This window comes from Onychomys torridus, unplaced genomic scaffold, assembly GCF_903995425.1.
Source record: "Onychomys torridus unplaced genomic scaffold, mOncTor1.1, whole genome shotgun sequence".
In the NCBI taxonomy this organism is placed as follows: Eukaryota; Metazoa; Chordata; class Mammalia; order Rodentia; family Cricetidae; genus Onychomys; species Onychomys torridus.
In genome coordinates, this window is record NW_023413238.1 from 7,036 (window position 1) to 23,073 (window position 16,038).

At 41.9% G+C, this 16,038-nt stretch overlaps 1 pseudogene; it reads right to left on the bottom strand.

Annotated features, from left to right (window-relative positions):
• Positions 1 to 13,507: 13,507 nt before the first annotated feature.
• Positions 13,508 to 14,027, bottom strand: LOC118576199 (annotated as a pseudogene).
• Positions 14,028 to 16,038: the final 2,011 nt, after the last annotated feature.

The window sequence follows — 16,038 nt, forward strand, 5'->3', positions numbered from 1 at the left end:
GATTGGACACCATCTTCTGTCCTTGTGTACACACAAGTTTGTGAAGACTCACATGGACGTGCACATGCATTTGTAAAAAAATATCACATCTTTAAAAAATAAAGCCTACTATTTTAGGAATCATGCAAAAGAGATCATTCTTTCAGGAAAATGAGGATTAAGTATACTGGCAGTGTTGGATCTTTTTCACTGGTCTACTGCTGTGAAATTACACCATGACCACAGCAACTCTTATAAGGAAACCTTTAATTGGTGTGACTCACTTAAAATTTTAAAGGTTCAATCCATTATCATCATTGTGGGGAGCAGTGCAATATGTGGGCTGTAGTGGTATTTGCTCTGCTCATAACCTTGGGCTATGAGGCTCAAAGAAGGCAATGCTTCTTGCCATTGCCTCTTAAAAGGAAAAGGAGAGGGGTCATGAGGTCTCTTCTCCCTGCTTCCTGCTTCCTGGTATGATAGAGCTGCGAGGTGGATTCACTCCAGGTCTGAAAAGAGCATGACTTCAGCTAATCTACTCGGTTCTGTATTTGTGAGTGTATTTCCTCAGTTCATATCCTACTAAATTCCATAATACTCCTTTTGCAGACTCCAGTGGTTATCTCACGTTAGTAGGCAGACATGGTACTGCCTGCATCACGATCAGAAAGCCAACAAGAAAATGCTCCATGACACAGGGAGTATCGTGAACAACAGAGACCTCAAAGCCACCCACATAGTGATACAATTTTTCCAACAAAGACAAACTGCCTAATAGTGCCATTCCCTTTGGAGGACATTTTCTTCCAAACCACTATAATGATAAAGAGAATGATGTGTGCTGAACTATGTCTTAGAGAACTATAAGAGGAGCTCCAGGAAACAAGACAGAGACCCTTTTACCTTAAGTGCACTGTGTTACCGGGATTAGTCTTGGATATGATTTTGTACCTCCTATACCTGCTGTGAGATGTCTTTCTGTACCCTGTGAATATGTGTTGCTATGACTGATTAATAAAGAAGCTGCTCCGGCCTATGTCGATTTAGGTAATAGCCAGGCAGGAAATCCAGGAGAGAGACAGGAAGAGGAAGGGCTGAGTCAGGAGCTGACAGTGAGACACAGAGGAAGCAAGATGACAAGGCAGAACTGAGGAAAGGTACCAAGCCATATGGCTAAACATACATAAGAATCATGGGATAATTTAAGTGTAAGAGCTAGTCAGTAATAAGCCAGAGCTAATGGCCGAGCAGTTGTAAATAATACTAAGCCTCTGAGTGATTAATTTTTTAAGTGACTGTGGGTCTGCAAGGGGCCCAGAGGGACTGGAGAAACCTTCTGACTACATATGCCAAGCATTTACATCAATTTATAAGACATGTTTGTTCTTGTTCGATGTTAGAACATGGCTGTAGAAATCAATCTGGCCAGTGTACCCTGAATCTGGATATGGCCTTTTGCTTTGCTTTTGTGCTTTCCCAGATATGATCAATAGTATGTGCCAGGCAATGTTGTTAAAGTTGGCCTGTCCTGAAAAAGTTCTGGGACATGGCTTCTCTGTTAATATTTAGTATGTGCTTTCTGGCACTTATTATTTACATGTTTTTCTGATCATGGATTTTTGTTTTTTTGTTTTTGTTTTTTCACTCAAACATCCTTCTTTGAATCATTGCTGTTTGTTATATTCATGTATAAAAGTACACTGTAGTGGGTGGCTGTTTGAGCCATGCTCTGAAGTACCACACCTAGTAAGATAGCAGGTAGCTGTTATCCTTGCCTATGACCTTGAGGAATGTGCCCCTGGGGTGTGGCTGCATAGGGTCCTTTAAGACCTAGGATGTATGAATGCACTCTCTCTCTTTATACATAGTGCTTTTGTATGCTGAGATCTTGGACCAGGCAAATCAGCTTGGGACATAACTCAACTTTCTTGGACCCTACAATAAATGTCCTGTGGTTATGAGTTAACCCCCATATAAATTCCTTTGCTCATTCAATAGACATCATTGAGTAATCCCATTAACTTGGGAGTTGATTAACAACTTCTAACATACCCACTGGTATTGTGGAATTTATCTCCTACTGCTAAGAGCCAACTGACTTTATTTACCTTCTTAACTTTCCTTTTTGCATACTGAAAGCTACTCACTGTGGATGAGAAGTGAGCTTGCAGGCTTTATAAGTTAAATATCTTCCACATTGTTTCTGTTGGTTTTGGTTTTCTAAGACAGAGTTTCACTATGTTGCTCATACTAGACTCCCAATCATAGTCTCAAGCATTCCTCCTATCTTTACCTCCTAGGTAGTTAGGGCTAATACGACCATCAGCTGTGGTACGAAAACATTTGTATTTATAAACTAACTAAATATTTTTCAGTGAAATCTTGTTAGTATGTTTGTAGGATTAAGTGGGTAAACCCAATAAAATGTTGTGCAATGAGAAACACTTTTTCCATTCTGTGCACTGCCAATTGCCATGAAGACTGCAGCTGCTTCTGTTAGCTAAAAAAATTACATTCAGAATTTTATTTTGTTCATGTATGAAGTACATACATGAAATCATTTCTTTAGTAAAAGTTATGTATTTTCATTATATGAGTAAACTGAATCATTCTTTTCCCATTGATGCCACTTGTCTAGTGTAAATACACCTGCACAATAGTGAGTGCCTTCTGGCTTCATACTTCAGTTTCCTTTAATGTAGATGAGGGTAGAAGATTCAAAGCAAGAGGTGTTAGAAGTGGTCGGTGGTCATGTAAATCACAACTTTCCTTGTCATCAGAGGATAGGAAAGTAAAAGACAATTCTATGTGATTTCTATCACATAAGGCACGGTCCAAGTGACTGACATTGGGCTATAATAACCACACATTAACAACACTGTTGACAAGAGCGTAGGGAGATGGGGATGTTATAATTTCCACTTGGTACAATCAATCCACACAGAGAATTATTTATACAACCACTCAGAAAAACAATTCAACTAAGATAGTTAAGCAAATACATGTAAATCTTCAGTGGTGCCTGCGGAGCAAATGGAGACTGGAGAAGAGCAAGCCATGACATCACCTAACTCTGTCTCTGGACTGAATGAGTCTAATCCTTACATTCGCTGCGTCACCTGTCACTAGCTCTTGCAAATGAAAACCCCTCTGCACCTCTGCCAGGTTCTGCCCCACAGCAGGGTTTTGCTGGAGCCTCAGCTGCAGATTTGAGTATGGGCTGCAGGTGACTGGAGAGCACTGTGCACTTGCTGCACAGAAGTAGGTGGCTGAGTCTCCAAGCTGAGAGGCTGTGATGTGCAAGGACAGGTGTTTCATGCTTCCACTGAAGAAGACAGTAAATCTTCCATCTTCCTTTTTATATGACACAGATCCTATGGCTATCAGTAATGCAGGGCCTTCACCAGGGAACTACCGGTACCATGGGAAGTAGTCAAATGCACTGTTCTCATAAGTGCAGTTCAGAACTGAAGTCCCTTCTTCCCAGACTGTCAGAGATTGGAGATTTTGTCTCAGCTGCTGCTGGTCACTTCTGTCCTGCTTTTGACCACTCACCCCTGTGGAGAGAAATAACAAGTATCATTAAGTTCCCGGGTATGTACTGGGTATTGATGCTTTTAACATTTATAATTCTGTCTGGTGCCCCAGTTCCCTGAGGACTCCACATTAATCCCATAACCTGAGGTTTCTCCACCATGACTCACAGGCTAGGTGAAGGGCCAGGACTAAAAATGATTCTTTCAGGCTCTTGTCCATTTCTCCAAGATTGAAGCTTGGGGAGAACTCTGAAGGCCTTTTATCTCCCCTAGAACAGAGACTCTAACTTCACAGGCACTAAGTTCTTTCAACAGGCTCCACCCCTCACAAACACTTTGTCTAAAGCTGTTTATGACACAGGAAGTATTCTCCCAGTTTTGTTCAAATTTACTATTGCTGAAAATACAATCATTGAGAATCAGAAATCCTCTCATTGTAATACTATCTTTATACACTGTTGGTAGAAATGTGTATTAATATAGTCACCAAGAATAGCAGTGTGAATTTTCTGAAATGCACAAAGAAGGAACAAAAGAAAGAGAGAGAGAAAGACAGGGAGGAACAGACAGACTGACAGAGGGAGGGATGGATGGAGAGGGGAAGGAAAGAAGGAAGGAAGGAAGAGAGAAAGAAGAACAAAAGAACAGAAAGACGAATGACCCAGCTAATACCATTTATGGGCATTTATTTATCCAGGGGACATGAGGTCATCATATAAGAAAGACACCTGCATATTCTTGTTTATGACAGCACCATTCACTATTGCCAAGATGTAGACAAAGCCTAGGTACCACCAATCAACTTATCAATGAATAATATACAGTACCTTAAAACAGCAGAGTAATATTCAGCCACAAGGAAAAATGAAAAAATCTGTAGGAAAACAGGTGGTATTGAAGGACACAATGTTAAGCAAAATAAAGCAAACATGTAAAAACATACAACACATATGTATTCTCATGTGTGAAAACTAACAAAAAAAGAAGGAAAAAGAAAGTAAATATGATCTGAAAATAAAAGTAGTATAAATGGCCAGGCGGTGGTGGTGCATGCCTTTAATCCCAGTACTTGGGAGGCAGAGTCAGGCGGATCTCTGTGAGTTCGAGGGCCAGCCTGGGCTACCAAGTAAGTTCCAGGAAAGGTGCAAAGCTACACAGAGAATCCTTGTCTCAAAAAAAAAAGTAGTATAAATGTGTAAGGGGCGGGTGTCAGGAACAGGGGAAGGGAGAGAAGAAGAGAGAGGGAAGGCAAATAAATATGAGGAAATCTATGCAAACCCATATACTAAAATTTTATAGCAAACCCACTACATTGTACAATTATTGTGTGCTGATGATTATGGTAATTGTATGTTTAAAGAACAGATTAATTTAAAATTTTCTTCATCCTAGAAGCTTTTACATCAATAAAAGGAGTTAAGATGGAGTTACCTTACAACAAGAATAAATCTACTAGATACTACGGGATATCAAACAAAAATACCTGGGGTTGGGGATTTAGCTCAGTGGTAGAGCACTTGCCTCGCAAGCACAAGGCCCTGGGTTCAGTCCTCAGCTCTGGAAAAAAAAAAAAAAAAGAGCCGGGCAGTGATGGCTGAGCACATCTTTAATCCCAGCACTCAGGAGGCAGAGCCTGGCGGATCTCTGTGAGTTCAAGGCCAGCCTGGTTTCCAAAGCGAGTTCCAGGGAAGGTACAAAGCTACACAGACAAACCCTGTCTTGAAAAACAAAAACAAAAAACAAACAAACAAAAAAATACCTGTGCCAGGAATGGGTTGCCTCTTCTGGTGTTTGAATTAGTTTGCTTTCTATAAGATAAATAAACATAATAACCAGATTAAACCTAGGGAGTAAATGATATATTTGTTTTACATTTCTGATCATAGTCCACCACTGAAGTAAGCCAAGTCAGAAATTCAAGCTGGAACAGTGGCAGGAAACATACATGACATCTGCTGACTGGCTTGCTCCCCCAGGCTTGATCATCTTGTTTTTTATACAACCTAGGACCTCCTGCCCAGAGATGAGAATGCCCACAGTGAGGCTGGGCCCTCTGATGTCAACTGTTAATGAAGAAAATGTCTACAAACATGCCTCCTAACAAGTATAACAAATAAAATTCCATGATTGAGCTTCCATCATCCTGGGTATTTCTAGTTTGTGTCACGTTGACAAAAATTAACCATCACAATTGACCCCTTAACAATTGGACACATAAAACAGCTTTATTTAGCCACAATATTTCCTTTATTGTTGATCTCTAAAATCTTATTTTAGTATCATAATATAAACAATAGTACAATATTTAAATAACCATTTTTTTATTTACACAATGGTGTATTTCTCAGCTGTTAAAAACAATGACATCATGAAATTTGCTGGCAAATGGATGGGATTAGAAAAGATCATCCTGAATGACATAACCCAGACTCAGAAAGACAAACATGGTATGTACTCACTTACAAGAGGATATTAGCTGTAAAGTAAAGGATAACCATGCTACACTCCACCAACCCAGCGAAGCTAAGTAACAAGGAAGGATCAAGGCAATCTTGGGTATGAATCTCACTGTGAAGGGGAAACAGAACAGACATCAAGAGTGAATAGATGGAGGGGTCTAGATGGGGGGTTGTGGAAGAGAACAGGATGGAGCATATTGGGGGAGGATGGAGGGAGAGAGTACTGAGAGAGACAAATGGAATCCAGAGGAGAGCATCTCTGGGATGAGTCAGAAACCTAGTACAATGGAAACTCACAGGAATCATATGTTGATTTTAAGAAGGCATCGAGTAGAAGTGGAGAATAAATGAAACAGCATCTGCTAAAGTAGAGAGCCTCTGTGCTGTAAATAATAGGAGTTAAAAGACTGTGAGGAAGTTACAGCACAGAGAGGGTGGTGTTGTGTATGTGACACCATCACAGGTCAATGACAGCCCAACAGCAGACAATGGTCCATGTTCCACAAACTTTCCAAGAAAGGACTGAGGATGCAGTTCAGTCAGTAGAGTGCACCTCCAAGACCCTGATTTGGCTGCCAGCATGTATACACTGGACATGGTCCACTCACCTAATTCCAGCACTTAGAGGGCAGAGGCAGAAAGATCAGAAATTGAAAGACACTTCGTTATGTAACAAGCTTGAGGGCAGTCTGGATACCTGAAGCTGTCTTAAGAAAGAAAGAAAAAGGATGGAAGGAAGGTAGGAAGGAAGAAAGGAAGGGAAAGAACAAAGAAAGAAGAAAATAATAAAATTCTATCCAAATAGATTATACTTCAGCATCCTTGGGATTTTTCATTCCTTTTTCTACATCTTGGTGTCTTTTCTTTTTCCTTTACTCCTTTCAGCAGACATCTATCCAGTACACTCCTCCTCCATCATCTATGGGGAATACCATCCATGATGCCCTAAAGCCTCAAATCACAAATATTGCTGAGCCACACACACACATTATATTTTCTCCTGTACATACATATGCATCCCTCAAAAGCTTTAACCTTTTCACTGAAATGAAATACTTGTGCCTTTTCTTTTGCATATCTAAATTGCAGCACCACACAGCACTGAAACCTGCACAGTCGTTCTGATGACACACAGATGGCTGCTCAGTGAAAACAGACCAGTGGCATGGACAGCAGGGAGATGCTGGACAAAGATGATCGCAATTAGTGGTGGGGAATTTCTGACACTACCAAGAAGAAGGGGTGGTTTAAAACAAATGGGCTTCTTATTTCTAAAGTTTTCACTAGATTTAAAATATCAGATGACTGAAAATAGGCACTTGAAAACTGAAAAAGTTGAACAGGATGAGGAAGACATCCTGTGTATTTGCTGAGTGCCTTATTGCCTATTGCATAGTAGTGCCCGGGTGTCTTTCATGACACACACTGTTCTAATCTTCATTCTCTGCTCAGCACTCAAGAACAGAAAACTGAAGCCAACCGAAGATACCTGTGTGTCTATACAGGATGATGAAGGAAGGGTGTGGACACTGCTTCCTGATCCAGTCAGAGAAGATCCTGATAGAGGAGAAGATTGAGCTGGCTTCAAGCCATGAGTGGAGTTCCCAGTGGAAAGGATATACAACATAATTCTAGGCAAAGGTTATATCAGTGTATCAGGAAATTGTACTGAGTTTGGGAGACAACCTTAGAAATGTACATTAGAGAAGGTGATGTGGCCCCAGCCATGAAGGATAGCATGTGTCTTCATAGTGTACACTTGCAAATCTGTTTGTCCACAGTATGGGCCCAGGATAAACAGGTATAATTTAGGTAAACATCTAGACAGATACATGTTTTCTTCTCTAGTTAAAATTAAGGACACAAGAGATACTGATACTACATACTCTAGCTTATTGAGGAGTGTCTGGAAGAGCCACAACCTTCACCTGCTCTGAAGCAGCACTGCCCCTCTGTGGACAAATAAGTTCTTCACTGCACAGTGCCCTGAGCTTAGAAGACCAGGCCTTGAAGAAAGAATTGCATTGAATCTTTCTCTGGAGCCAATGTTTTTGATATGGAATTTGAATGTCTCTTTGTTGAGGTGAGCTGTAGCCTAGTTTCTCTCTTCCCCTTCCAGACTTTTCTCCATGCATCCCCATGATTCCCCATCTTTCTATTGAGTCAAAAACTACCTCATTCTGGAGAAAGAGAGGAGCCAGTCATAGGACAAAAGGAGATGACAGTGCTTGTTATTTACAATAGAGCTTATAAAATAAACAAATGTTTGGGTTTCACGTCAAATTTATTGACCCCTTTTGTAGACTGTTTGTGCACATGGTGATTATTAAACCATAAACTTTAGTTTTCTTTCACTCATTTTATCATTTCTTTACTTTTGAGATTATAATATAATCATGTCAATCCCTCCCTCCAAAACTTCCTATATTCCTTCCTTGCTTTCTTTCAACTTTATGGCTTTTTATTTCATTAATCATTGTTACACATATGTGTATAATCATATTTATTCCAAAATACATAAATACAATATAGTCATCTGTAAAATTTTACTTATAAGTTCTCAGTTACTTCTAAGATGAATTTTTATGATTCAGGAGGGAGTATGTATTGAGAATTTAAAGACCCAAATCCTTAACCTACATAGGCAAAAGCTTACCAGAAGTTAAAGCTCTACCTATACAGAAAATGGATACTGAATCAAGCAAATATACTGTGGTGAAATTTTGATGTCATATGATAGGGAAGAGCCACACCCACCAGCTGCAGGTTTGTGTACTGGCTGCAGGTGTGTGGGGAGCACTGTGCACTCATAGCACAGAAATAAGTGCCTGAGTCTGTGCTCTGAGAGGAGGAAATGTACAAAAAGCTGCGACGTTCCTGAGTGACTGTCGTGGACTTCAGTCTTCCACTCTGCTTTGTTCCAGAGGGATTGTAAAACAGGCTCTTCAGATGTCCCCCAGGACTTTGGTGAAACCACTGCACATTGTTCAAAACGGTGGAAAAGTTGCACTGTATCTCTGCATGCTCTCCCTCCTGCAGGACCAAGGACACAGGACTCTGCTGCACTTGTTGACCTTTCACAACTGTAAGAAACACAGAAAGAGACAGAGATGGGGTCACTGAGCATCCACAGAACCCTAAACACACCCCATGTCCTCTGAGAAGGTGGGAGCTCTACAGGACCCCTGAGCTGCTTCCCCTCCCTCCATGTGCTGACACAATCCTCTCTGTCCCTGAATGTGGACAGCCAGACTCACAGCAAACCTGGGTGCACAGCAGCCCTAGCAGAGAGCACAGCAGCCTCTTCATGGTGCTTGTCTGGCTGCTGGAGACAGAAGCAAGGAACCAAGCCCTGGGCTGTGGTGTCAGAATGGCTGTTGAATGTCCCTCCTCCTGCAACCAGTCACCTCCACCCAGGACCCTGCCAGGGTAGACACTGCAGAGTTCCCTCCCAGACTTCTGAGCCTGAAGCTCCTCCCAAACCAGACCTGCATGAGAGGCTGGGTGGAGTACAGTGTGGGTAGGAGAGGTGCATTTTGAGGTGACACTGGAGTTGTGTGGAATTATGGATGCTATGAAGCAGGAGAGGACCATCCGCTCCCAAGGAGAAAATACCTCAGCTGCACAGAACCTGACACATTCAGAGAAACAAAGCTAAAGATTTAATTCAGGAAACAGATGCATGTTCTTACTAAAGATTCTTTACTGGGCCTGAGGGATGGATCAACAGATAAGGGTCCTTGTCCTTCCAGAGGCCTTAGATCCCTCCCTAGCATCTACTTTAGGTGGCTCACAGCTGTCTGTAACTGCAGCTCCTGGGCACTGAAGCTCTCTTCCTTCTTCCTGAGAACCTGTACACAGGTATCATCCACATACACAGAACCACACTCATACACATTGAAAAAGAATTTTCACCCATGAAAGAATTTAAGTGAAATCACTGCAGCAGCAAAACAGTGACATAATGAGAGAGTAAGTATAGATGTAATGGTTTAATATTTTTAGAACCATTTTTAAAAGTGGGATACTCCTGCACCAGTAAAGGTTTGTGGTAAATGTTGGAATCTCTGCTCAGGCTCCACTCCTCCCATTCCAGATCCTGCCCCTCAGAAAAGCCCCCAAAGCTTAGCTTCTTCCCTGGAGATGCTCAAGACCACAGCTACACATATTTAAGACAAGATCTCTAGACCTGCAATGTGGTTTCTCTCCGGCTTCTTTTTTGAGAGTCACCAGGAATTGCTTTGCTCACACTAACCCTGGACTTATTAATTGGCCTGATATGATCTATTGAATCACTGGAGAAACCCACTATGAGGGTACAGAAAACTTTCAATGACAGCATAAGAAGGAAGTGGAGTTGGGAAAACCAATATAGGAGTCCTCTGTTCCAGAGTGACAGGGGCAGCAAGGTTGGTGTGCTGCTGCACATGGTGACTTCTGGGAACAATGCACTAGAGTTCATAACAGTGGAGGAATGCATTTCAAAGTTTCCACTATAGAGATGATTGCTTGAGAAATGAGACTAGAAATGAAACATGAACAGCATGAAGACTGGGAGAGGTAGGCAGGGGTTGCTCTGGGCTTAAGGAGGTTTAGATACCTTTGTCATCTGGACAATGAAGAGACAATGAGGAAGAGACACTGTCTTTCCCTTGGCCTGTCTCTGACATCTGCATAAAGTGTGTTCTGTCAGAAGATCTACAGAAGAAGTAGAGGAGATTTAAAAAAATAACTATCTAGTAACTTCATACATGAACATAATGTATTCAGATCATATCCATCACCAGCACCCTGTTCTCCCTACAACTCTTCCTGGAACCCACTAAATCCCTCTTCCCTGCAAAGAAGAAAGAGCTTAGGAGAAAGCAGTAGGGTAGTAGAACACAGGAAATATAATGTCAAAGGGGACAGAAGAGGCTCTAAAGGGAGAGGGGCAGGGCAGGGGAGGGGAGAAGGAAGGATTCTGTGAGTTTATTCTAATCTGTGAAAATGCCATGTACCTTTTAGAAAGGAGCATCCTCTAGAGGTCCATTTGAGAAACAACAAGTCCACAGCTGCAGTAGACTTCCTCTTGTCTTTGCTGACTCCTGAGTGTGAATCCAAGGTTTTCATCATGCACAAAGGAAGCTTAATGCTTTCTAAGTAGAAACTCGTGAGATTTAGGAAAGAAGAATATAAAGTAATGAACAGAAATGGGAGAAAAAGGTATTTTAGATTGAGATTCTCAGATTCTCTCCTTCCACCTCCCATCTCCCCCAGATCCAAAACCCTCTGTCTCCCCTCAAAAAAGTAGGCCTCACAGAGACATTAAACATGCTGAGGATATTTGATCTCACTGTGTAAAGATGTATTGCTGTTTTACCTCATCTGTCTCAGGTGCCTTCTGATAGTTTAATAAAGACCTGAACTGCCAATAGCTGGGCATGAAAGGATAGGCAGGGATTCCAGGCAGTAAAGAACTCTGGGAAGAACCTGAGGCAGGGGATTCTCCAGGGAGATATGAAGGAAGTCAGATATACAGAATGGGGGAGAGAGATTGTGTCACGTGGAAAAATGTAGATTAATATGAGCGGGTTAAGTTTTAAGAGCTAGTTGGGAACAAGCTTTAGCTAAGGCCAAGGTTTCATACTTAATACGAAGTCTTATTGTCATTATTTGGGAGCTGACAGTCCAAAGAAAGACCTGTTATGAAATACGGCATAATAAACTACAATAATTCCAGGCACATATCATTACACATCAAGGCTGGTCAAGGCACCACATTAAGAGGTAAAGGGTCCTACAAGCAGGCAAAAGAGTCAGAGACAACCCCTGATCCCACTGTTAGGAATACTACAAGAAGACAATGCCCTCAGCCATAACATATGCAGAGGACCTAGGTCAGAGCCTTAAAGGCTCCCTGAACCCTCTGGTTCCCCCCATACTTCTTCCCTCTTCTCTGCAGGACTCCCTTATCTCTGCCCATTGTTTGGCCATGGGACTCTGCATCAGCTCCCATCAGCAGGTACATGGAGTCTTCTAGTCTCTTTGATGACGGTTTTGCTTGGCTCTATCTAGTAACAGGTGTGTATCTTTTTTGGTGCTACTCTTTGTGTACAAAAATATGAGTCTTTCTTGAGAGACACCATGGTCTTTGATTTCAAATCTTTCTTCATTTATGGAGAGATAGATATGAGTACTAGACCATTTTATTTTAATTCAGGATTTTGTTTTCAGAATTGAGATGGATCAAAAACTTGGCCTCCTTTCCCATATTTCAGAAGACTTGTCAGAAAACCTAACTTCAATCCAGGTGAATGACTATACCCTGTCCTCAGGATTTAACTAGAGTGCAATGCTGGAAGAGAGCACACAGTAAGGGAAAAGGATTTCGGCCTCTACACAGTATGTAGGAAAGAAAGGATATGCCTCTCAGGGCAGCAACAGCAGAGCTCTAACATATGGGTTTCCTACGCACCCTCACTAAGTGAAGTCTATTGAAGAGTGTGATGATATCCTGAATGTTTGTTTCCCAGTTGGTGGACAATTTAGGAAAGATCATGAGGTGTGACCCAGTTAGAGGAGGTATGTCACTGGTAGTGAGGTTGTAATCTTAAAGCCCAAGTCAAGCTCAATCTGTCCCTCCCTCTTTCTGTGATTAGATAGAAGCTCTCATTTACTGCTCCAGGGACATGCCTGACTGCCTGGTACTATGCTCCCTACTGTGATGGTCATGAATTCACTCTCCAAATATGTAATCAAATACCCAAATAAATGTTTTCTTCTATAAGTTGTCTTGGTCATGGTGTGTCTCCATAGTAATAATGAAGTAACTGAGACTGGAAGTTAGGTTGAACCTCTGTAACATGAACCAAGGAGAAGAAGAATCTAAATTACCTCCAAATGAAACTGAAGATTATTTTATTTGAAAAGTTTTGTTTTCATTTTACATACCATCCACAGTTCCCCTCACTCCTCTTCTCCTATCCACCCCACCTCCCAATCATCCAACCCCCATCCTCAGAGAGGATAAGGCCTCCTTTGGATAGTCAACAAAGTGTGCCATAATTAAATTGACTCAGGACCTAGGCCCTCCCTCCTACATTAAGGCTGAGCAAGGTATCCTACCATAGAGTATGGGCTCCAAAAATCCAGTTCCCATGGTGAAGTATTTAGCACTCTGGACTTTAAAGCAGATTTTTACAGACTAGAATCTATGTTCCTCGTTTGGTCATAAATCTATGGGGTAATAACAGAAGATTGTTGGAGAAGACAAATCACTAAATTTTGTAAGACATCTAGGTAGAGATAAATTCCATGTCAGGGTTCTCCTTGATATGTTTTCTGTGAGATCCTCCACTTAGGGGAGAGAACAGTATTTCTGAAGATCAAAGCCTAGGTTGTCTGTGGCAATGACTTCCATCCCATCAAGTCAGATTATTCACAAAGTCCTGGTTTTCTAGGTATTTGACCTGAGATGTGTTGCTGTGTTTCAGTGGCTGGGTAAACCCCACTTAGAGAAGGCACACAGCACTCCCTCACAGGCCATGCCCCTCAGCCCCTGCACCCGAGTTTGTGTGCAGCTTCCCCTGCAGTCCCCCTCACTGTGTCCCTAGAGCACAGTAGTACAGGGCAGAGTCTGCCAGCTGCACTGAGGACTTCTGTAGGTGGAAGGAGCTGCTGCTCTTATGGAGAGTGGCCTGGAACCCTTGGTGCTCTGTCCTCTGGTTGTCTGTGGTGCTCCTCAGGAGTAGCTGAGGGGCTTTGTTGGGATATTGCACGTACCAGAAAAGGAAAGTATCTGAGTAAGTAGTCTGATAGGTGCAGTTCATGATCACAGGCAACCCCTCTGTGACAGTGACCAGGCCTTCTGTCTGGGTCACTGAATCGCCATTGCTCCTCCCTGAAAATCAATAAACAAATAAATAGATAATGAGAAATTTTCTATGTAAGGAAGAACATAAAGACTTCCAGAGTTGTAAGAAAATGACATCATCCACACCTAGGGTAAATGTAACTTACTGAGCATGAAGAGGAGCAGCAGAACTGAGCAGGTGTCAGGAAGCATGTTCATAGGAGAAAACGACGCTTGGTTCTGGAGTGCACCAAACTCACAGGACAAGTCCCCTGCAGGACCTTATTGAAACTCCTTACTCATAAACAAGGACCTCCTTCTGCACAGTGACAGTCTGTCATGTGAAGCCACCACCTGGATGCAGATATAACCCCATCTGAAGAGGCAGCGCCCTCTGCTGATTTCCCTTTAAACTGCACCACATATGTCTGCACAACATACTGTGATTAAACTTGAAACCTCACCCAAAGGAGGCATTTCTCAATTCAACAGTGGATGTTTGAAATCACTAGTGTCACTGAACTATGTGTATGCTATGGTTTTTAGTGTGACAAATATAAATTAAATAACACACACAAACACTTCTGATAAAACTTATCTACTTTTTCTCATTTTATTAATTCTTAAAGAATGTTATACAATTAATTTTGATTATATTCACCTGCTCCCTCCATTCTTTTTTTTTTTAATTATAAAAGAAGCAGGAACACAACACAAGAAGGCAAGAGCAGCCCTCCAGTCACAAGCAGTTCAGCTTGACGTGTCCTTCTAGATGCTGCAAGTGTACACCCATTTAGGGAATTGAGATTCTACAGTGTTTACCATGCTTTCCCCCACGTTGCAAATATTCACCAACTAAAAACCCCATGTTACATGAGTATTTTGATAACCAAGAATACACCACACCATCTCAATCTGTCAGACAAAACTGTAATCCTGTCTTCCTTGGCAACAAAACTCTCACAGAAGACCTCTAGACAGAAGGACTGGGAAGTTACAATTAAAATTCTCCATTCCTTGATGCTCAGCTTACAAGGAAACAAAGCCACAGACCGCATGAAGTACAGCATTCCTAAGTTTATCATCAGATCTATATATTAAAATACGAGGAAGAAGGTGTGCATGTTCCTGCTCAACAAATGTATTCCTATGGAGTAGCTGAAGATGCACCTACAGCAGGGCTTTTCGGGATGTCAGTCTCAACACAGCACAGCACTGCAGATCTCGCCCTGTCAGCCTCCCTCCTCCCCTCCAGTCAGCCTAGCAACATGAATTAACTCACACTGTTCAGACATGGTTTAACAATTCTATGCTCAAGAGGAACCTTGTTTGTCAATCTGCCAAGCTATCCCTTTAACCATATGCTCTCCTTTAGGACATTTATGAATTTCAGATGTTGTGGAATGAACTCTGTGCACAAGAAACACAGTATCTTCCCAGAACTGCACATATGTATCCCCGGGTACAGTTGTAATAGTTTTCTATATGTGATGGTCCTAGCAAAGAGCTCTTCCCTCCTCCATCCTCTTCTCTGCACAGCTCCAGTTCGGAATGATTCTAATGAGAGTATTACAAAGGTCACCCCCAGAAGACAGCCCTTCCAAAAGGCTAGCAGGGCATTTATAGTGACTCTCTCGCTACTTCTAACATCCTTTGTGCACTGGGACTTATCCTGCTATACTTGGCAACATTAACTGAAATGCACAGTGGAGCAATGACTAGACAACTAGGAACCAACCACCAGACATAGTACCTTCCTCTGCACTGTTCTTTCCCCTATCCACCTCCACCACTGGTAACAGCATCTGCTCAAAGACCAAGTTTAATAATCCCATTCCCCCAGTGTAACCATTCCTATGAAATAACAATCTTTATTTTTACCATGTTGTGCATTTTTTACATTTACGAATCAGCATATGCATGTGGGCACATGCATGCCACTGCTTGTATGGAGGCTAAAAGACAATTTGTAAATCAGTTTTCTTCTTTTATCACGTGGATCCTGGAGATCAAGGTCAGGTCCACCAGCTGGGTAGCAAGCGCCTTTACCTGCTGAGCCACCCTATCAGTCCATTATGCACATTTCCTTACTGTTTTGAGACAAAATCTGTGTAGCCCTGGCTGACCTGGAACTCAAAAGATCCACCTGCCTCAGCCTAGGATTAAAGGCGGGCATTACCACAACAAGTCTATTATGCACTTAAAAGTCTAAAGACAAGATGTTTTCAGT